General features: G+C 35.4%; 1 long non-coding RNA gene across 1 annotated transcript; it reads right to left on the bottom strand.

Moving 5' to 3' along the window:
* Positions 1–5,588: 5,588 nt before the first annotated feature.
* Positions 5,589–8,874, bottom strand: LOC143157509 (uncharacterized). The gene is made up of 2 exons (XR_012994809.1): positions 8,725–8,874; positions 5,589–5,921 (listed from the first exon to the last, which is right to left on the bottom strand). It is a non-coding gene; the product is annotated as an uncharacterized LOC143157509 (long non-coding RNA).
* Between the last annotated feature and the right edge of the window lie 1,377 nt (positions 8,875–10,251).

The raw sequence follows: 10,251 nt of genomic DNA, 5'->3' as shown, positions 1-10,251 counted from the left end.
ATAATTCAGTGAAAAGGCAGAAGGTCAAACAGTTCACAGTTCTTCAGTTTATTGTAACAGAACAGGTTCTAATAAATTTTGAGGTGTTGTCACCTGAATTTTACTTTGTAAACAGTTTTAGGAAAGTTATTTTCACAATACAGAACCTAAAACTTGAATTTTTTATGCTGGAATATTATTCAGATGTATACTGCAGTTTTTCTAGTATTTACTTTTTCCCGCTGAAAATGTTATAGCCCTACATTATCGAAGAAATTAATTATTTTAATTCTCCTAAAATCTCCTTTTTTGAATGAATTCAATGGAACTGTTATATAGCATGGTACATTGCCTTAGAAGGCACAGTTTATTCATCCACCTTCACTCCTTTCAGGATGGAGTCTATGCCATTTAAATCTCTCGTAAGGCTTATGGCTGTATTTCTTCCTGAGTAGTAGGTTTATCTGTAGCATTCATATGAAATAGTAAGTTCATCAGAATCAAGAACTAGAATTTCCATGAGAAGTGTGCAGCTATGAGGAAATGTACCTTTAATGTTGAAATAATTCAAGGTAAAGCATTTTTGGTGATTTTGACAAATCTGGAGAAAAAAAAATTCTGCACTTTCACTCCCCAAAATTGAAGTGAACTGTTTTATTTTTGAGGTTTATCCACTGCATTTTGGTTGTTTTGACTTGTTATTATTTTATTATTTGACTTATTATTATTTCCTTCTGCCATCTGAAATGTCTGATTTCTGTCCCCAGGTAAATTGCTTCCTTTTCTGATGTCTGTCTTTTTCTTGTAGATCAGAGTTCCAATATGGCCATGCTCTTGAAAGGGAAGCACTGAATACACAGCTCATTTATCAAGGCAAAAGTGTTTAACTATGACCTTAAGCACATGCTGCTGCTTGTTAGTTTAACTGAAGCTACACAAACACGATAAAAGGTAACTGACCTTTATTCTGTGCTCTAGGTATCTGTTTGATGATGATCTCACTTTGTCCAGAGGTTTAACAAGTGTTTACTTTTTAACTAACTCTCTGATTACATGATCCTCTTTTCCCCGACTCTCTTCCTTCATCATATGATACAGCTTTTTCTTAAGTCTCTGACATTTCAAGTGAGGGTCACTGTATTTATGCAGTGCCAAGAACTAGGAACAGTCTTATGTGCTGAGTGTGCTCTTCCCCATTGTTCTGCAAATTAGTCAACATGAAACCAAATAGTGATAATGTGTTGTTATGATTAAGGTTAATAAGCTACTGATTATCTCCATAGACTACAGTTCCAGACGCATTATTTAAATGGATTGCTTTGCTGAACTAGTTGATAAAAGATCCAGATTTCCCCTTGTTGTGATAAAAGATGTTGTAAGCCTTTAGAGGGAGAGGGAAACATTACACAACAGAACAGTTCACTCTGTCCAGTACATTACAGATTTATCTTATGGTGACTGTAGCACACTATACCTCCAGAAAACATTGTTTGGTAACAAAAAGGTGCTCCTCTATGTCTCTGAGACTAAGCCACTTGAAAAAAAAGCCTGTCTTAAGCAACCTAATATTACCTTTCTGGTGCACGCAACAAATTTAACAAACGACAGTGTTCAGTTAACCTGGCTTTCTAAACTTGATCAACATGCAAGGCCAGTAGTTGTATGTAATCTGGTCTTTACCAACAGTGATCTAAACATGAATTCAGTAGCTCAAGTCAACTATCTTTCAGTAAAACCACTAAAGATAGGCCAGTTTATAAACTTTTTAAAATAACCAAAACAACAAAAAAAAACCAAACAAAAAAACAGACATAATTTTAGCTGAGTCCTTGGGAAAACTACCAGCCCCTAAAAACACTTCCTAACCTTCAAAATTAACAAAAGTTTTTAAAAGAACAAGCTTAAAAAACCACCTATATATATTTATAGGATACATAAATCTCATATCAGAGATTATGGGTAGAATTTTTTAAAATTATATATTTTTTGCCCAGTAGTAGTTTTACAACTCATTTCAGATCACCTGCACTTTTGAAAACACTGACCAGAATACCTTTTTCTTCTCTAGCTCTGTAAGAGGATAATTTCCTTTGAAATTCACAGTCATATCTAGATTTCTCCTAACGACAATGCTTCGTGTTGTATTTTTCACTAGTCCGAGGAAAAAAATAGCACAATAACTTGGAAAAGCTTTCTCTGACTATTTTAGCCAAGGGTTCTGAGTGCTACCAACTGGGTCATTACTGACAAGCTTGTATTTTTACGCTTTATCACGCTGGTTGACACTCACATACCCCAAAGAAGAGTAGCTGAACATTGAGTTAAGAAAGGGCACTTGTTCTGCCAAAAAAGCAAGGTGCATTGTGCAAAAGTGCTTTGACAATCAATTATTAAGAATCCAGAGATGACAACTCATATACATGTATGTAAGTTGATAACCTTTGGGCACTTAATCCCCAGGGATCACAGCAGACAGTGGCAGAAAGGATCAAGGTCAATGATAATGAAGTCAAAGTGATGTTGAAGACCAAATGCAATCCAGTCTAGCCCTAAGAAAGAAAAGCTTGCAGTGGCTTCATTAAAATATGTAGTGTACCATGTGACGCCACATGAAAAAAGGTAAGTTAAATCTCCAACTTCCTCTCTTGCATTTGTTTTGAGAAGTTCTTCTTGCTTCTGTTCACCTTTTTGTTACAAAGCATGTACCTGAATTACTAAGTTCTCAAATTCCAGTAATTTGTTTTCAAACCTCTCTTGCTTACCTTCTTCTTCCATAACCAGCTCCACAAGACATAAATATGAAGTCATTCAAAAAACCAGGAAAAAATGGAAGCCTGATACTTGACTGACAAACTGTAAGAATTTTTTAAGCTTACAGGAAAATGCAGGTTGCATACTTGTATCACAGGGTGTTTGTGTGAGAGAGAAGTAGTAAGATAATTAGTTTTATCCTTGTGCATTTTTACAGATGGGGTAAAAATTTTCTTTTTGCTGAGTGAAATTGAAATAAAATATCTCACTGTTAGTAGCTGAATGTAAAGTTAGAATTCAAGAGCTGGTGCTGCAAATATTCAATTTACATGTGTAAGATAGGCACTTCATTAAATAATAAGACACAATATGTGTCTCAGCAAGTCTCTCCTACTTAGGTAATTTATTAAATCTATGTATACCTACCTATATAGAATAATTAGCCCAACACCACCATGATCACTGAAATGATCATTATTACAGTTAGGATCAAGAAATATCCTTTCTAAAAGATCAATCCAAAATTCATAGGAGAAAATTAGGGCTACAAAATTCACATGCTGATAAGAATTCTGGAAATTATATACTGGGTGTACACAAGCTGCATTTTTACTTGCAGTACTTCAAAAAATGTAGCCCATTACAATTTCACTAGCTAGATTAGGAGTCAAATCAGGTCTTAAAATACATCAGATATAAGCAAGCGATCTATCTTTTTCATCAAGATAATTCTCTCTGTCATTTCCTCTGAAAAAAAGAATTTCATAGAACAAATCTGAAAACTTGTTTAAAACCTCAAATTAAAAGAGTAGAGGAGAGAGAGGTTCTGGCTCCTTTGTCATTTAGAAAATACAAAGAAACCACATTGTTTAAAAAGAGCCAAGAAGCGTGGTATCACTGTGAGAGGATTAAAGAAGACACTCTGTGTTGTGTGTCCTATGCTATTGTAGGGTTGGAGTCTTCTACCATGTCAGACAAGTCATGTGTGTTCTGTGTATGTGCGATACATCATGGGCCATTAAATATGAAGGCATGAACTCTAAATCAGAACTTTCTATGAATTGCTACCGTCTGGGAGAATAATTTGGAAAAGTATAATTACATGCTTGTCTTGATTTTACACTTTTTTTTAACAGGCAGCCACTATTAGTCACTGACAAAGTTGGGACATTGGACTACATGGTTCCTTTTGAGTTCTTGATTGACTACAGCCTGTTCTTAGGACTTCTCTTGTCACACGCCTTAGGCAGTACAAATGGGACTTAGAGACACTGAGGCATCAGTTTTGTTTGCATTGGCAGATTTTGAGTGTGGCTGTGATGGGAATAGAAGGGCCTCCTCCTCTGCCAACCCTCTTTCTGTAAGGAGTGGAAAGAGAATGGAAAAACACAAACCTACTGCTTGGGCACACCGGGGATATAAACTTCTCCTAAAGTATTTCAGAGTTGCTCCCTGGAACAAAAGGGGAGCAGGGAAAGGATGTCTCTCGGGAGTCATAATTCATGTTCCAGTCTGCTTATTGAATGGGGCAGCTCCTTGAAAGATTCATAGATTTTAAGGTCATTTATGATTGTCTTGCCTGGCTTGTGTGACACAAGCCATAGAATTTCATCCCTTCAGTGTTGCTTTCCAACCCATTAGGATTATGTATTACCCTAAGTATATATGTACTTAATGATTCTCCAGTAATAAAAGAAATAAAAAATGAACGGCCATAAACACAGCAACTTGTCTGGTGCTACTAAAGACCAGAGAGTGCAGTGTTGCTTGTCAAGTTTTAAGTCATTTGAGAGGAAAAATAAATATCTAAAAATAATTCGAATGCTCCTGATGATGGGCTTTCTTTGTGTAAATTGAAGGCAGTGAAGGGAAACAAAGCAGTCTGTCCTATTATCTCTGTATTTGGGGGAACAGTATCCATTCCCCCATCTGTGCTGGCCCTTTGCAGAGTTACTGCCACAGATGTAAGCAAAGGCTCACAGAGAAGAAGCAGAAGTGGCAGTATTATCATTGTAGAAGATGAATGTAGTGGCACTTCTAATTTATTTAGTATTCAGGATTTCAACTTTAATTAGGATTCTTTTGTCACATCATTCATCAAATGCACTTGAAAGAAATGGAAATTAACACCAAAGTTTCTGTTGCCTCAGGCATGCTTTTAGTACTTCTACTCGTTTTGGTTTATTGTTGTTCAGTTCAGTGAAATAGTTTACTTGTGATAGTTCACTTAGCTGTAACTGAATTTCAAAAGGGGTAGAATGAATACATGCTCTTTAAAAGTGCTGCTTTGTGAAGCCCCTATAGCTCCTAACACCTCTTTCATCGAAAAACAATTATTTTTCTCTCTTTTCCTTTTTTTTTTTTTTTTGATGACTGACTTCTGTGTTGTATAATGTAACACAGTATACCAGCTTTAGCCCTAAGTCATTATCGAGCTAGCTAGCAGAGGAAGACTTTGTGACTGCTGGAATGCTAGTAAGTCACAGACTGCCTATTACTTATAAATTGCACTTAAGTGATATTATTTCATCTAACACATTTGCTGAAATCACTCCTGTTTAAGATGAAGCTCAATATATCTACAATAATACTGTCTGCATGGGGAAAAGTTCCTACATTAATTAGTACTCCAACTCCGTGCCTGCTGTTGTAAAATTTACACTATCCTGGCATAACAGCAGCTGCGTTGATAAACGGTGCTTCTTATATCCAGAGCTTCCAGCTCATATAGCAGAGGTCCAGTCAGACATTTGAATGAAAAGAATGTGAACCAATATTACAGTCTGAGGCTACGCATCATATCAGCAAGACTACTACTGTCAGCACAAAAATCATTAGCTGGTGTCCAAAACTCATGCTTAGTTTAAAATTAAAAGGTTTATTAAGCAAGTATTTCTGAGAGCTCTGTGACTAATGAAGCCTGGTTTGTGGTGCTTGTGGAGATGAACTGCAGAGTCTAAGCAAGTGCAAATTCTGACTGTAGGTTTTCCTGAAGTTTTAGAATTTGAAGGTTTCTTTCTTCTGAATTCTCTGGTGTCCAGCGAGATGTGTAATTTTATGTAGCTTTTCCAAAAGTAACATCTCTTTCTCTCTCTCCCTCTTTTTTATGTTTTCTGGTTGATGATTTTCAAAAAATCAATAGTGAAGTTCAAAGAAACTTTGCCCTTTTTGTGCCGTCTTCTCATATGTACCTGAAAGTTAAATGGACGAAGAAGTAGAAACATTTCTACATTACCACTCACACATAATTTTTCATAGGAAATGTTGCCAATACCCAATGGTAATATTTTAGGGGTATTTAAAACTTGCCTTCTTATTACCAAACCTTTTAAATGGGTCTGGAATATATCTCCAGCTTTTCATCTACGTTACAGGAGCTAGAAATTACGCTTCAAAAAGGCAGACATTTTCTTAGAAAACATTTGATGCTGCAAGTTGGATGTGTACTGAAAATTTATAACTATCACAAGCCTACAACACAGCCAGTGCTTTGAAATTGGAGGTAGGTTTCTGCTCTACAAAATGTTTAGCACAGTTTTCAAGGGAGCCGTAAGATGATAAATAAGAAACATTTGAGAAAACCAGAATTACCTATAAGCTCATCTACCTCCTGGCTGAATCAACTCAACATTTCAACTAACGTACGTGGGAACAAGACCAAACACCTCACAGGTTTTTGAACACTACCAAAGAAACAAGACACTCTGTACACCATCATTCAAATACGAGAAACTAACGTGTTTCAGGACCCTTTCTTTGCACTGACTGAGTTCTGCAGTATATTAACTCTGAAGAATAACACACTATTTCTAAGAAATCAAAATATACATTTTAAGTATAATGCAAATAAAAATAATGGAGTCTATATGTTTGAGTAAATTCAGCTAGTTATAGATTGTTTCAAATAATTGGTACACTGAAACACAAACATATTGGTGAAATTATTATGGAGATCAATTTAATCTTAAGGAAAAACCCTGGCAGCAGAAACTGCAGCGGTGGCTAAAAGATCTCTTTTATAATAGGACATCAGATTTTGTGGGTGCCTAAAGCCAGTTCTGAGTATAAATAAATTGTAGCTCTGAGAATATTATCTATGCCTTGTACTTCAGAGCTGTCAGTCAGTATTTTTGATCATTAGCCATCTGTGATTATTTTAATTTTTGCCAGCAGGAGAAGGAACTCTTTTCCACCAGGGAGCTCTGTTATTACAATATAATTTATATGTAAAGAGCTCATTTCATTAGAGGGAAAAAAAAAAAACTTTTTACATAGGGGTTTTTTTTTTAAGTTTAAAAGAAACTTGTAGCATTAAAATATTTATTTTGCATTTCTTTTTGTATTGATATCCTTGGTGTGGTCCATGTAAAAGCAATTAACATCTTACTGGTGGGTTAACAATAATTCTGTGTCTTTAGCTCAGTTTTCATTTAGCATCCAGTATGGAAGATTTAGAAACTGAGTCAATCATGGACCTGAAGTATTCAACTAGAGAAATTACTATTTTTCAGTTCCACTTGAAATTACTGCATTTTAGACCCTAACTATGTCTTTACCACATGCTAGTTAAAATCCTTACAGGGTCATTTTAGATTTGCCTCCCATCAGTCTGTTGAAAGAATGACTTTATAATGACCTTATTTTTACTAGGAATTACTTGCTGAAATGAAAATGTTGCATCTCCCTGGTTTACTAAAATGAAACTCTGCCCAATGTTATAGTCTGAAGCTCTATTTTTATTGGCATTGTAAATGCTGACATTATAAACTAAGTGAGTTAAATTGGTTCAAAAGAATACTAACATAAACCAAATTAGTTTATAAACTTTACTTAGCTAATTCTGACTTGCTTTTTCAAACTATCCCTGATTGTCAATGCTGCCAAGTACCTGTTGCCACTATTTTCAGCCTCGGGTCTTGGAGGTCTTAAAATTTGAAAGTATTCAGGTGAACTTAAAAATAAAATCCACATCAGTATGGCTGTCTACACGCAATGCCTGTGTTTAATATCCTCAAAAGGCAATGGAGTTCTGTGTATACCAAGAATAGTTCCTATGCTTTTATATGTGTACACAGAAGTCTTCTGTTTCATGCATCATAACTGTGGTACAGATAATGTCTGTATTTTTAGCTCTTCTCTCACAGATCTGTAAGAAGCCAGTTCTAAAAGCAATGAAATTTGACTACTGCAATTGAATTGCCTTTTCTTGGTATAACTAAGCTTTGAGTCTGTAATTACATTAAGTTCTCAAAATAACTTACATTATGTATTTGACTTCTGAATTTGAATCAATTCCACGATCTAACATATAAGGTCAGATGAATAGTCACTGTCAATTATACACATACTTCAGCATTTACAGAGCATTTCTCTTTTACCCTATCTGATCATATGGATTTATGACATACAGATATGCTGCACATAACAGCTCTTCCAACGCATTTAATCAGTAGGATGAGGTGAATTTTAGTAAGCAGTGTGAGAATTAGTTACAAAAGTTCTCTAATTAAAAAAAACGCACATTGTGAGGACATACAATTTTTCTCTATAGTTACATTAAGAGGCAAATGACAAGAAGGAAAAAGATACATTTAAATAGAAAGAAAATTTTAATGTAATAATTAGTCGCTTGTACTAGCAATTACAATTGGACTCAGTGTTCAAATCTTCCGTTCCCAGGTACCTTGGGTTTGCACATACGTATCATCTTACTATTGTACCAACTGATTCTTCACAAGGAGATCCCTAAGCAATAGTAGTAATGGAAAAGATTTCTTTTTTCCCCCTCCTCACTCTCTTTTTTGATGTCTAGTGAGAGATTTACTTTTTAGCATTTTCAGTGCTGTGCAATACAAGGTTCTCCCTTTCACAAACGTAGTAACTTACACTATTAGTGCAACTCAGCAAGAGTAACTATGTAAGGCAAAAGACCTGTCTTAAGAATCTGATGACCACATTACAAATAATGGAGTGGGGTGTAGGGAGATCGGTTACCTCAAGTTAGCTCTTGTCCAGTTCCATGAAGTGAGAGCTCTCCTGGACCTCCATCTCTGAGTCAGTTTTGTTCAGAAGGAGCCAAATCTATTATGTGACTCGCAGCAAGGTAAAGAGGAACAGCTGGGACATTCACTTCAGAAGTGCAGGGGTGATCTAATATAAAACACTAATGTAAACACACCTGCAGCTCCCCTGAGATCTCTGCTGCTCTGTCATATTCACTGAAATTGGCCAGTGAGTATGTTGGAATTAAGGATAGGAATAGGTCATGCACACTTACATCACAAATATATAAACCACCTTCTTCTTAACAAATAGCCTAAAAAGTGACAGTTAAAAGGTTTAGTGAAGATAATATTCCACAAACATCTCCGAATGTATGATAAGTTTTGGATAAAATAACTTTTGAAAATTGTAATAGCTTGCGATTTGTATAGTAAACAAAGTAACAGAAGAATTGATCAGTACAAGGTTTTCTACATTTTTGACAAAACTGCCTTCCTAAACTATTCTGGTTCTGTTAAACAAAAATGTCCTTGGGACAAGCTGAAAGTAATTCACTTTTTACCTCTTTATTGCCAAATTTGATTTGATTTGATTGAATCTATATTTATCCTCATGTGGCTCCTGGAGCACTCACGAACTTTCATAATTCCAGTCTATCAGGGCAAATCTGCAAGTAAAAAAACTCACTTTTATCAGCAGGTATTCAATGAATGGCAGGTGGCAAATAAAGCACTTAGTGAATTGTTTTAATTGCATTTCTCTCCCATCTCCCAGAACTTGAGAAAGTTTTAGAAGGCTAGAGAGGAGCAGGGTGGATTTATTTGCTGCTTTCATTTTGTTCCAACACTGCTTGCTTTCAGAAAAAACTTGCTGATATAATTTCACTGTCTTTCATGTATGGATGATATTTAAATTGGTACAACAAAGGGTATATTGTAGTGCAGTAGAGATGTACATCACAACAAATATGAAAGCAAAGAGCTAAATTTGCTGCACCTACTCAAGAATATAAAGAAGCTTTTAACCTGAGTCAGTTGACGTAGAGTGCAGAATAAAATCCTTTTCTCTTGGGAATTAAATAGACATGAAGGTTAGCAGGTTTAGCTGTAGTTGTATTTTCTGCTATTGGTTCATTTCATAGAATTACATTAATACAGTGCTACAAGAAAATCATTAACTAGAAAGTTTAGTGTTCAGCTCAAAAACTTTTTTGACTTACACTGTTGTTCTTACTATTTTTCCTTGTTTCATGTGACAGAGCACAAAAGATAACGCATACCCTGTATTAATGAGTATTTGAGGTTGGGCTGGCGATTCTTGAACAGAGTGAAGATTATTTGGTGAATGAAGCTGCAGAAGTTCGCTACACATAATCTTTGTCTATGGCTGCAGCAATTTTAAAAACCCACTTAAGTTCAAAATAATCATGTTTAATTTCTTTATTTTAAAGGCTTTTGACTGGGATCTCTAGATTTGGTAAATTTAGCCTGTGAAATATCAACTGTATTTATGGGAATA

Source organism: Aptenodytes patagonicus, chromosome 2, assembly GCF_965638725.1.
Source record: "Aptenodytes patagonicus chromosome 2, bAptPat1.pri.cur, whole genome shotgun sequence".
Classification (NCBI taxonomy): Eukaryota; Metazoa; Chordata; class Aves; order Sphenisciformes; family Spheniscidae; genus Aptenodytes; species Aptenodytes patagonicus.
The sequence above is the reverse complement of the archived record's forward strand: the minus strand, read 5'-3'. Positions and strand labels throughout refer to the sequence as shown.